The sequence below is a fragment of the Aulostomus chinensis genome, chromosome 6, assembly GCF_037954235.1.
Source record: "Aulostomus chinensis isolate RoL2024-O1b breed Wild chromosome 6, RoL_Achi_v1.0, whole genome shotgun sequence".
In the NCBI taxonomy this organism is placed as follows: Eukaryota; Metazoa; Chordata; class Actinopteri; order Syngnathiformes; family Aulostomidae; genus Aulostomus; species Aulostomus chinensis.
Window position 1 is genome coordinate 29335033 of NC_141325.1, and position 13155 is coordinate 29348187.

General features: G+C 46.4%; 1 long non-coding RNA gene across 1 annotated transcript; it reads right to left on the reverse strand.

Annotated features, from left to right (window-relative positions):
- Positions 1–1058: 1058 nt before the first annotated feature.
- LOC147260719 (uncharacterized) lies at positions 1059–10181 on the reverse strand. Its single transcript, XR_015116668.1, has 3 exons — positions 9967–10181; positions 3383–3497; positions 1059–3265 (listed from the first exon to the last, which is right to left on the reverse strand). It is a non-coding gene; the product is annotated as an uncharacterized LOC147260719 (long non-coding RNA).
- Positions 10182–13155: the final 2974 nt, after the last annotated feature.

A 13155-nucleotide genomic window follows, 5' to 3' on the forward strand; every position in this document is an offset into this window, starting at 1 on the left:
TTATATTTGAACTTCTGTTTTGAAGTGAAAGAACAGTTTTCTTGTCACGGAAAATTTGAAGTGAAATTATGAATTTCTTATCTCAGAAGTGACTTGAGTTCAAGCTTGGAACGTTTGGGCCTCTCAAAGACGTGAAAGTGAAGCAGCAGTTGCTTTGCCTTGACCCTCTGAGATGAGGGTCAGACGGCGCCAAGGTTTCTGATCTGTTGAGCTGTCGTGGTGTAGTTTTACTTTACGTTTTTGAACACGTGCACGTGTGCACACATACACTCACACACATGCACAAACACAATTCTGCCAGTTTCAGCCTCCATTCAAGTCCTATAGGAATAAAAAAAACGAACTCAACACAGTTTTCATCTAATAAATATGCACCTCTGCTATACCACTAGTTTCCTATTAACTGGTTGAGAAGCTGTGTTTACTACTGGATGTGTTAACGCTAACTAACTGTTCCTGCTGCTGCTCCCTGGGCCGTGCAACAACTCTCCCCCTCCTTTGGTGAAACTTGGTCTCCTAGTTTGTGTTTAAAACTGCTAAATGATGGACAAACGCACGCCACTGAAAACATGGCCTCCATGACGGAGCTAAGACAGGAAGGCAGGGATGACGTGTTACATCCCAGAGGTCTGCATCTCCATGGGTTCGCTGACCAACGTGCAAATGGGATTTTTTCACACTGGATCGATGCTGGAAATCAGCTGCAGGGCAAAGAAAAGTTTATGGGACTCACTTTGTTTCACATCATCATCTTCGAACATTAACAGCACTTTTCAGAGTTCTAAACGCAGTCATTAGAAGTAGCGCCACTTAGTTAATTAGGTTTATTTGTCAGGGACAAAGGAAAACACTGATGTCACAGACAGAAGATGTTTTCTGCCAGACGATGGCAGCTGACTGACAGAAATCACAAGAAAACACAAGAAAACACAAAACACACGTAGTGATATTACGTAACAGAGCACATCCTGTTTCACACACACACACATACACACACACTTAGCTGACACACACTACATGAAATCACCACACAACTTAAAACATATTGGGTGGCATGGCTCAGTGGTAGACTGGCCGTGTGGTTCAATTCTGGACCCCGGTGACCATGTCTAAGTGTCCTTGAGCAAGATACTGGACCCATAATTGCTCCTGATGAGTAGGTTGGCGCCTTGCATGATAGCCTCCACCATCAGTGTGTGAGTGTGACTGTGTGTGTGTGTGTGTGTGAACGGGTGAATGAGACGACACCGTAAAGCACTTTGAGTGCCGCTAAGGTAGAAAAGCACTTTATAAAATTGAGTCCATTTACCATTTTACCATTGGTCACCGCTCTCAGAAGAGTGATAGTGGCAGGCTAGCATGAGGCCATGCTCGCCTGTGCTCGGAGGGATGATGACAACCTCTGGAGCCTCACTCATCTTCGTACAAGCAACCGTCACTTTTAAGACGCGTCCTGTATCTCATTACGTCCAGGTTTTAAGACTCATCTCTGTGGCTGCTCATTTGGTTGCAGCCCTAACACCGTCTCCAGGACGGAGGACAAACGTCCACCGGCTGATCACCACCTGTTTGTCCGCGGCAGCAGGGCGATCTGCCTCAGCTGGTCCCGATGAGAGACGATGTGCCATGGTGCTGACTTGATTTGCTATTACGCGTGCGGCAGGAACTCCTTTGTCAGGGGATGGCCGCTATAATGGAGCGTAATGAAAGAACTGAGGTGTTTGTGGAGGAGGAGGAACTGAGGAGGCCAGTGCAACACGGGGGCCAATTTCTGCTGTCTAAATGTGTTTGTGTCCCCCCCAACCCATTTCCTCTCTGTGTCAGCTCCTAATAGTGTCAACACATCAAGGGATGGCCAGAGAGAGAGAGTGCTGGACAGTGCATGTTTATGGCTGGCACCAGGAGAGGGGGTGCATGCAAATGCTTCTGTCTTCCTGTTTTGTTTGGGGTTGTTCTTTTTTTTTGGGTCGGTAGCTGTTTGTTAGTTCTAACCACATTTTTTCATCTTTTCTCCGTCATCACTCCCCTGTGCATCCTCCTCCATCTCTCCCTCTCTCTCTCTCTCTCTCTCTCCTCATCCACACTACTCCTACGGGGCTTCTGGGAGTGTATCTTTCCTGTTTTCCTCACCCCTATCCGATGCAATTTTCCTTTTATCAGCATTTGATTTCCACTGAGTGAGTTGTCTTCTGCGCAAAGAGAGAACGAGAGAGAGACAGCAAGAGGGTGGAAGAAATAAAGCAGTGTTTATCTGACGTGCTGCTTCCTTTCAGATCTTTGGTGTCTCCATCCAGACCAGTAATAACCATGTTGCTATGAAAGTAATCGAGCTTCCTGCTCTGACACAGTGCTTACGTGGATTCTAGTAACAGCTGGAGCAGATTTATAACTTGAATCTGTAGCAACCGTTGAATAAATGGGTAGAAACCAGGCTTGAGCTTTAATATTTTCTGGTGACTTAAATGATGCCACCCAAATCGTGTCATTTTTCAACTGTGCCTCCCAGCTTGTTCATTAGCTGGCCGTGGGATGTTTATGGTGAGCTGTGTGACTTGTGGTTTGCAGAATCCTGGTTAATGAACAAGCTGAGAGGCGGGACTTCCACTGAGTGCAGGTTACGGCCGTTCGTGCTCACTCTCGTAAAGAGGAGAACCAAAACTGTATAGAGTTTTAGCAAAAATCCAAGCGCTTGGACAGCGAAGTGTTGGACAGATCAGTGATCCGGACTCGTCTAAATACTTGTCAAACAACGACTCCTGCATTTAAAGTTAGAAATTAAACTCCACCTTTGCTGAGGACGGTGGGTCTGTTTCACAGCCCTGCTGGGAAGCTCTTTCAGATTCACAATATCTTTTTCACGTTTTCAAAGGCAACCCCCACAGGTCACGTCCTTGTTTTCTCCAGATTTGTTGAAGGAAATGTTGAAGTCATTCAGTTTCTTGCAATTTGCCAATGTATTGTTCTTTTTTAGGCTGAAACTCAGGCTGCTTCCTCCTGAGAGGGGGCGGAGCTCCAGGTCCTGCAGCCGCTGAAAGGAAGCCGCTGGTTGGATGCAGCCGCTGTGCCAGGTCCGACATCGGGGCAGAGAAGACCTGCATCAACTTTCATTCGTTTCAATGAAGGTGCAGTGCTGACGTTTGGAAGCCCTCAAGAAGTGTGGTAGAACCGTGAGCACTGCACCGCAACAAGAAAGGATCCATGTCTACCCTCTTCCTAACATCTCCAAGCTCCTCTCTCAGGTTGAGTCAGTAGCACTCAGTTGACTCTGCAAATTAAAAAAAATAAACAGTACATTTTTAATGGAAGTTTTCCCAGCTCCCACCCTAATTAAACATCATCAGCATAGAGGGAAGCTTCAGTTTCACAGCTTTCATGATCTCACGTGATTGTCTGCTTGCACTCTTTTATCCAAAGAACTGTTAGGAATGCAGGGCTTCTCCTCCACGCCTCATCCGACTGAAGCGGACGACATAGCAGAGCAGGTCGCTGAGGGGAGACTGAAGTCGCAGCATGGAAACGTGACGAGAAGAACACAGGGAGAAGGAGGAGAGAACGCTGGTCATTTCAGCTGCTGCTTCCTTGTTCGTTCCATCTCTGGGTCTCAGTAGAAACTCCTGAGACATCTCATTATTCTTGTGAGTCACACGCCACCTGTCACTTCACGTCATAACCCCCCCCCCCCCCACTCCCCCCATGGAAAATTGAAAACATAACAGTGGCCGTTTGCGAGCGAGCATGTCTTTCACTCACGGAATCCCTGATTCCTGCTCTATTGAATTAGATTCCATTTTTACGCTGAATTCTGCCAAAACCTGCTCACAGTTTTCACCGTGGCTTTGTGGATGTAGCCGTTAGCTGCGCCAGAATAGGTCAACCTGCTCCCTGTCAGGGACCCCGGCTGTCAATCAAACTGTGTGTGTGCTACAGTTTGACTGACAGCCTCAGGGAATGTAACACATCCAACATTGAGTAACTAATAAACAAGTCACACTCCATAGTGACAAAGAGCATTGAAATATAAAAAAACTGTAAAAAAAAAAAAAAAAAAAAGTCCTTTTACATGTGCATGCTATAGAGAGCACTTGATGCTAATAATCTATTAATGCTCTATTACCCTTTATTACAGGTAGGAGATGTACTGGAGGGTGCAACCAGATCAGAGGAAGTAAAGCAGCATTACTGCAGTGCAGCGCCACTTTGGTCTTTTGTAATTTGGGTGTTAGTCGTCGACCTCACAATTTTCATTTATTCAATCCAACAGAAGCTTGTTTGGCTGCTTGGCTTCATGCTTGGGTAACCGCGGCAGGGTTCTGATTCATGTTTGTTTGTGTGTTTACGTGCAAGAGACAAAGAGGGCTTTTAGCATGAAGGTTAACCATCTCGCTGGAAAATGTAACAGGATCTTGAGTTTGGCTTTCCAGCGCGCACGTCTCCGAGGAGCTGATCCAGTCACACTGGCTCTCGCTCTGCTATTGTGAATCTGGTTTATTTATTCCAGTCTAACCTGAAGTCCCACAAAATGCAGTCAGCAAATGATTTGGTTTTAAGAAATGCTGAATGAAAAGACATCGGCCTCCAAACTTTAAATGGCGTGTACGGCTTCGTGTGCAGTTCTTCGGCACATGGGGAGATCCAAAGCATGACGGATCTTCCAGGCATGATGGCGTTACGAATCCATCTGAGAGCTTTAATGAGCCGTTCTTTTTGATTTTCTGCTTTTGCTTTTCTTGCTCTTTCTTTTATTCAGCTTTTGTTCATCAAGCTCCATTTGCCATCCTTAATTTACTTAAATACCCTGAACTCCACCTTCACGCAACCCCTGCCCCCCCCCCCACACACACACACACAATGGCTGCAGACCATTTGCCCCCCCACCACCACCACTTACCCCCCGCCCTTGTCCTCATTCTCCAAAAACTAAAAAATATAATTCTTTCATTTTGCTCCCGAGCCTAAAGACATCCATTGTGACAAATTCATAATTCAAAGTCCCTTTAATGATGTGATTAAAAAGTCATTTTGAGCCTCTTCCGAAACCCCCCACACCCTCGTGCACTCACACACACGATTTTTTTCGCTCCCCACCCTCTACATTTATTCTGCCGAGTGAAACTTTCTCATGTGCTCTTAATGAAAGCCAACTCCTAATGAGCAGCCCCCTCCCTCGCTCTCTTCTCCAGACTTCTCTCCTCAGCAGCTTTTATCTTTTAGGGTGCATTTGATAATTTGTTGTCCTGAGTTTGGAGGCAAGGAAGCTTTGTTGAGTAGCAAAGTCCTTGGGGTGGGGGGGGCTAATGGAGGCTGAGTGGCAAGACGGCGGCTAATTGGAGGTTATTATGAAGGATCCGTATCATTTAGACTTGTCGCAAACTTCCCCTTTCATCCAGAGCAAATAAAACATTTAGAATCGCAATGACATTTAGAATCAAAATGTTAACCTCAGGCACAGCTGAGGAGTTTGTCTTAAGATTTGATTCATGTGTCTAGACATGAGGTGACCTTTAACAACACTTTCTCATGAGCTGATGGACTGACCACAGAGCTGCGCCAGCAAATGGGTGTCGCAGTGGACGGAGAAAGACCATTTGAGTCGGTTGATTTATGTGGAAACCGTGTGGTAGAGAGAGAAAACCAGGAGAGGTGGATTGGCGTTTGCATTAGCCGCTACGCACCAATCCCTCCGCATGTTGGTGCATGAGCCCTGAGATTCCCGCCAGCTGAACTAGCTATTTCTGGTTAGCTGTCTGCTAATGAATGTGGATAAGTCATTTAATCATGCGCCTCTTCAGACTTTCCAAATGCTATCAAGACCAAATGGATCAAATTATGGAAGTGAAATGAACCATTTCGGGGGGGTTGTGTGGTGCTCTGCAGGGTTTATCGACAGTTTTTCAGCTGAAACTGGAGCAAGTGTGGAGGAATCTTCTTCCTCTTCACCCTCTGCTAACTTGACCGTTAGCAAAAACTTTCCAAATGCTATCAGACCAAAAACTTTCTGATTGTGGAATTTCACAGGTTGTGTGATGCATCCACTATTTTTGACTGTTATGATGCGACTCCCAACTGAGGATGCATCAGCGTTCGTCCCAACAGTAAGGGCCAGCCGGTTTCCTCGCCAAGGTCTGCAGTTTTTGGGACTGATCCTCCTCCTGAACCTTCCTCCTTGAGTGGATTTTTTCGCTGCAATGATGTCATCTGTTCTCTGATTGGCCTGTGAAGTACAACCACCTCTACATGGCATCTTCCGCTCTAACACATAGACAAGCAGACCATTTTCAGATTGCTCTTCTTTTTAGAACACTGCTGTTTTCTGTGTCAGAACCTCAGTGTTCTAAACCATTTTAGGTTGGGTTGAACGAGAGCAGTTGGGGGGGGGGGGCAATTCCACCAAGGCATGTTCAATGGCAGCGTCACCTTACACACCTGAACAACTGCACAGAGGAGTTCCTGACTATCACATTTTTTTTACCAGTTCCACAGATAATAAGAAATTTCCGATCAGGACATTCACAAATTTAAAGAAAGCATTTGATACATTAAATCACAAAATATCAATAACAAAATTAGAACGACATTGGGTGGGGGGGGGGTGATTGTGATTTGTGTGAGGAGCTACTGAGAGAGAAGGCAACAGTTTGTTATGATGGATGGATACGTGTCAGATCATTTGGAAATGGTGTGTGGCGTCCCACAGGGGTCAGTGCTGGGACCCACGTTATTCAGCAAATACATTAATGACATCTATGTAATGTATCCAGGATACTGAAATTTGAGCTTTTTGCGGATGATACAAATATACTGGTTTCAGGGGGAAACTTGCAGCAACTTCCTGTCCACAGTGACCTCAGAAATGAGTAAATTAAAAAAGTGGTTTGCCTGTAGCAAGCTACCGCTATCCCTGTCAGGAGTTTTATTCTGAACTTTCACCTTGGGACTCATGTTTTTCATGGCCTCTTCAGTTTTGATCTTCGTTTTGTTCCTTGTGTTTCTTGTGTGATGTTGATCGGATCTTTTGTCAGTTCCTGTTTTATTTATTTCTTACTTTTCCTTTCTTTTTTTTGAAGTATTTCCCTTGAGGCTCTTTTACCTCCAGTCTTTTTTCTGCCTCTTTTGAGGGAGTCACCTGCATCTCGTGAGTTAAAGGTAGTTAAAGAGACAGTTCACTATTGGTTCAAATCAGGCCCCTGGTCCTGGCCTTGACGGCCTCACAGACGTACACAAGCAACCGCAGTTCACCTACCGTCCAGCTGGCTGCTCCGTGGACTTCCTCTTTTCTCAGGAATGAATTCAGTCTAGTCCCTGTCTTAACCACGCCCAACCTCACCAGTGTGTAGCTGGGGGGTACAAACCCACTCCACACCCAGAACCGTCCTGACTAAATAAAAACATTGAAATAGCCCTGCGGGGAGTCACCAACACATGTCTGGAGCCCCACTGAGGGACTTTGTATACGTCCATATTTTGTGTTTCAAGGAAACTGCAGCAGACGCGTCGTGTGATGAATCTGCCTCGACTCAAACCTGCTCCCGTTGTTAAATGAACAAATTAATACTGCAGGAAACGTCCTCACAAATACCACAATACAGCAAATGAAACCAATAAAAAGACAAACAATTACTGTCCATCACAGCTGGGCGAAGCTTGTGTGTGTGTGTGTGTGTGTGTGTGTGTGTGTGTGTGTGTGTGTGTGTGTGTGTGTGTGTGCGTGTGCGTGCGTGCGCGTGTGCGCGTTAATGGTTATGGTTCAGCCAGGGGTTGGATGCAGCTGACAAACTGGGGAACAGGCTCATTTTTTTACACAGGAACAATCCTCACACATCAGCCCTCTTTTATGGTTTACCAGGAGTGTGTGTGTGTGTGTGCGTGTGTGTGTGTGTGTGTGTGTGTGTGTGTGTGCGTGTGTGTGTGTGTGTGTGTGTAAATATGCATACTAGTATCTGCATCTCTATCCAAGGCAACATCAATCCTTGTACTGTACTGCTGTATTCTGGTATCTGTGTGTGTGTGCGTGTTTGCGTGTGTGCGTGTGTGTATGTGTGTGAGTGTTGAGACAGAGGCTCCGTAGGCACTGTAGCTATTATGGTACCCGACAGTGCTGTGCTCCATTAATAAAACGGGCAGAGGCAGTCGGAGGCTGGTCCCTGGATAGCTGGCCTGGCTTTTTCCTCACACTTTGAATACGTGTGTGAGTTTGTATGTAAAATATCTGTGTGTGTGAGAGAGAGAGAGAGAGAGAGAGAGAGAGAGAGAGAGAGAGAGAGTTTGTGCGCGTGTGTGTGTGAGAGTGAGTGAGAGAGAGAGAGAGTGTGTGTGTGTGTGTGTGTGTGTGTGTGTGTGTGTGTGTGTGTGTGTGTGTGTGTGTGTGTGTGTGTGTGTGTGTGTGTGTGTGTGAAAAAGCAGATCTGTCATTGAGGACAGACCACAATAGGTTGGTAAGAATAATACGGTAACAGTAACCTCGTACTACCCACACCACCCTGCACTCTGTCCCTGTGTGGTCCTCTGACTCATCACACACACACACACACACACACACACATACACACACACACACACACACACAAACACACCACCCTGCAGTCACACACACACACACACACACACACAAGCACCCACACATTGAGAGTGACTGGTCATGTGCCAGCTGCACAGAGGTGAATGTGTGTATCTAAAGAAAGGTGGAGGTTTTTCAGCATGTGGTGGGTGAGGGTCTGCATGAGTGTGTCAAGGGGAATAACCTTGTGTGTGTGTGTGTGTGTGTGTGTGTGTGTGTGTGTGTGTGTGTGTGTGTGTGTGTGTGTGTGTGTGTGTGTGAACAGCTCTGTGACTGTGTGTATCCTGTATAAGGCTTGGCTGATGGGTTAAAATAAGACGAATCAGGAAAGGGACGAGGAAATGATCCATCCTGCAGGATGTAGCACAGAGGACACACACTCACACACCCACAAAACACACATGCCGATGGACACACACTAAACTACGCTTGTCTGCTTGAAACTTGGTCCCTCACTCATTTCTCACGCTTATCAACACCCCCCCCAACACGTACACACATCCACAAAGACAATTCTTCTCCTCACAAAATTAACAAAATCATAGATAGTTTACTCACATACACACAGACTCAGACACACACGCACACACACAGCACTTCCTAACTGTGACTTTCACCCTCGCTCCTTGGGCCAAGACAGCGAAGCAACTTGTCCGACATAAGAGGTGAGTGTCTGGCTGAGATGGAGGGGTGCAAAACAACGCCATTAAAACGAATGGTCAGGTTGTCGCAGCATCAATTTAACTGACAGCCTCACACTCTCTCCCTCACACACACACTCACACACACACTGATGGATCAAGCTGACTTTATTTCTCCTCCGTCCAAACTCTATCACTTATTCTCCATCTCCTCCCAGCTCCCCTTAGGCTCCCTCTCTCTCTCTTTTATTTCATCCTCTGTGGCTCACTTATTATCTCTCACAGGCAACAGTTCTCCCTCTGATCTATGCCTCCTGTCTTTTCCTTTATCCATATCTATCCTTTCCTCTGCCTCCTCATGCCCGCTTTTCCCCTCTCTGAATTTCTGACATGGCCGTTTGGCTTTCGACATGACTAATCGCTATCGCAGCTTATCAGACTGCTGCTTTGGCCCCACTGTTCTGGTCCGGCTTGCCCACTGTGTGTGTTTTTGTCTGAGTGTGTGTATTTGTTGGTGGGAAATAGGCTCAGTCACAGCCTCAGGGACGGTGCCAAATCTAAACACAGGGTTTAGAGACGAAGAGCCCGGGAGGAGCAGCACCTGGTGCTAAATCTCACACTCTCCTCGGCCTCTCGTTTCATTGCAGGACAGGGAAGGCAAAAGCTGGCGGTTCATCCAAATGTAAACTGCAGAAGCAGATTTTAGTCTGTCGCTGTTGTGCGATTGTTAGGAGTCGGTCCATCCAGGTCAGTGCTCCTAAGTCTCCCTACCTGGTGGTCGTCTGGCGCTCCTCTAGCGTCGTTTCCCTTCTTTCTCATTATTTGCAGCAGAAGTCTTGATCGGGAGAATTTTTTCTTTGTTGTTTCCGTCAACTTAACGCCACTGTGGCACATCTTCGTGTTGGTGACACTGAACACTTCTGCTTGTGTCGGACTTGAGCACGGCGATCGGGATGTGGATGTGAATATTCCGCCCACTCCCGAGTCTCTCCAGCACCCACACACCGATACACAACAACAGCAGAGTGCGCAAATTCAATGAGCTTCGATTCATGCAGCTCAGACAGGAATCTGCTCCCTGTCAAACACCTGGAAGAGTTCAACCTGAAAAATTCAAAAATGGTAGATGAGGAGGAGGTGTTTTTCCTCTCCTTTCCTCTCCTGCGTTATGTAAAATGTCAATAAAGTCTTGTGCAAAAACACTAAAAAAAAAGTTATTTAAAAAACAAACAAACTAGAAAGCAGCCAGAGTTTGAAGCCCCACCAGGGTGACACTTGGGCCCCTGACACGTTCACGCCAGGGTCCTGGAGTAGGGAGTGCGTTGCTGCTCCCCAGAGCGAGACGGTGCTGAAACCGTCACGCATCCGAGAAGTGGCACCAGACAGCACAGCTACTACGGATGACGTTGCTGTACATCACATGAAGACAGCACAGCTTGGTTTTTCATTTTGAAAAAAAAATATAATGTTTGTTTCATAAAAATAGTTGACAAGCCTTTTTACCTGAAAACGTGCGGTAGGTAGATGTACACAAGGTAAACGCTGCTCCGTGTGCAGGTATCGGCGGCTGGAGATCTATTTGACTGAGCAAGTTTAAATTGAAATTGAAATAGACTTTATTTCACTGTGCACTGAGTGTACCTGGAACAACATAAAAACCTGTTAATGAGTGATTCAATTGATCCCATTCAGTCAAATCAAAGCACATTAGCTTCTGCTAAGCTAATTGTTTGGATTAAACTTTCACCTTTTCAGTCTGTTTTGACAGATTTGCAGTTTACAGTGGCGTCGGCGGGGCCAGCCCATCCTCCCACACTGCTGTTGAAGTCAAGGCCTCCATCTCTCCATCCCGCAACAGCTGCCGGCCTCGCCGAACATAAACTCAACCTGATGCAGTCGACATTACAATGTGAGCTTGTGTGTGTGACGGTGACCTAATTGCAGGATCTGGGGCCGGCCGTTTCCTGTGTTTATTTATGGTGCGCTGAGGGGGAGGGGCAGTTCCTGCCCTCGGTCACTTGGCCACTCAGCTGAGTTAAGACAAGGTGAGGGGAAGTAAACATAAAAAGCTTCTTTTACTGAGATTAGTAATGAGGAGGATTTGCTTCTGTGTCCATGCACTTCTTGCTCCTATGGAAGGAGCCAAATTACAGCTGAGACTGTTGGAGAGACGAATTATTCCTCAATGAAAATGTCACTTTTTAAAAGCTGCCTAGTTATTCTCAGAGCAACTTAAATGAGCCTCAATGAGACTGCATTAGCAGCACATGGAGTGTACAGTAAATCTGAAATATTTATAGTCAGTTAAAGGTGATACGATGTAAGTATTAAACTGAAGATCAAGTCATCGCCTCCTTTTACAACCACGCATGATTGGCAGCCGCAGCTTTGCGGGGTCTCAACTGCTCGTGCTCTCTTCAGACGGCTCCTCAGCAGCCTCTCACCTCACGCACTCTTCCAGAGAGCTCAAGTTCCATGTTTGGTGCCGTGTTTAGCCTGGTCTGTTTTTCAGTGTCTTCACGGAGGAGCCTCTTAACCACACAGGGTGATATTACAGCACAGCGTGATGGGCGGGGCTTTCTTTTGTTAAAACACGAGAGCGTTCACGTGAGGTGGGGTTTGACTTCAACAAACACTGGACTCAGCAGTGAGAGGCGAGTGGCTGCCGCTCTAAACTGAGCCAGTTTTCCTAACCTTGGCCCAGACGTAAGAGGTGTGGAAGAAGGCCTCACCAGCAGGTGAGCTTCACATAGTCCGTTACCATGGTAACCCATCCAGAGATTCAGTTATCTCACCTCCTCTGGAAATCAAACCCAGAGTTTCCCCTCATTTCAGTAATGTACACGAAACCAGCTTCCTGACCAGCTCTGCTGTTTTTTTACAGAAATGATGACATCATCACCGCCAAGGATGTAAACATGTAGGCCATGTTTGCATCGGTGTCACTGGAACACGAGCTTCTCTGTGACCTAAAAACCACCTCCTGCTGCAGGCAGGGTTTGTTTGGTGCAGAAGTTAGGTGCATAGTCATGGAAGGCATGAGAGTCTTAGTGCTGCAGCAGGACAGAGGGGGCCGGCGGCGACCGTCACCATTCCAGCGTGCGTCCTCCTCCCTGGCCACCATGTCGCCTGTCGCTGACACACAACCACCATGACAACCACTGCAGTGACACTGATATTCAATCACATGGTGATTAAATGCACAAGGAAAGAGTTGAAATGTGTATTTTTCTGAGAAACACACATCAGTAATTCAGGGAGCCACAGAGAAAGGAGCGCGCACACACGCACACACACACACGCACACACACACACACACACACACACACACATATATATATATATATATATATATATATTTTTTCCATCTCTCACCTCTAAATCCTGCAGTACTTCGAGAGACGAGGCTGGAATCATTACAGGAAAAACATTTAGATTAAGAAACACCTCCTAACGAATTTGCAGAACTGGGGGCGCGGATCATGTGAAATTAATGCCAGGGAGTGTGAGTGGGCAGCACCGGCTCAATCAGTGGGCCATACAAGGGTGGTGTACAAGTCACTGCATAATTGGAGCCCACTCAGGGTGGGGGTTAAGTCGCTGACACAGTTGTTACAGACGGTGTGTAACATTTGAAGAATCAACCATCAACAATGGCTTGTTGACTGCTACAAATGAATGTGGAATATGAGGATAAATGTATAGAAGCATTAAATAACATAGAAATGAATCATAAATAATACAGTGGTCATTGATTGTTAATAACAAATCAGAATTCTATTCAGCTACCAGGAAAGAGGGACTGCAGTCTTACTACTTTCACTTATTACTCAAAACGAATCCAGAACATGAACCTGCTGCAGTTCTCAAATCAAAGGGAGGTGGGATGTCGTGGCGCGGCAGAGACGCCCCGCCTCCTCAACGTCTTCGTTTGATCCCACAATCACATCACACCGCTCT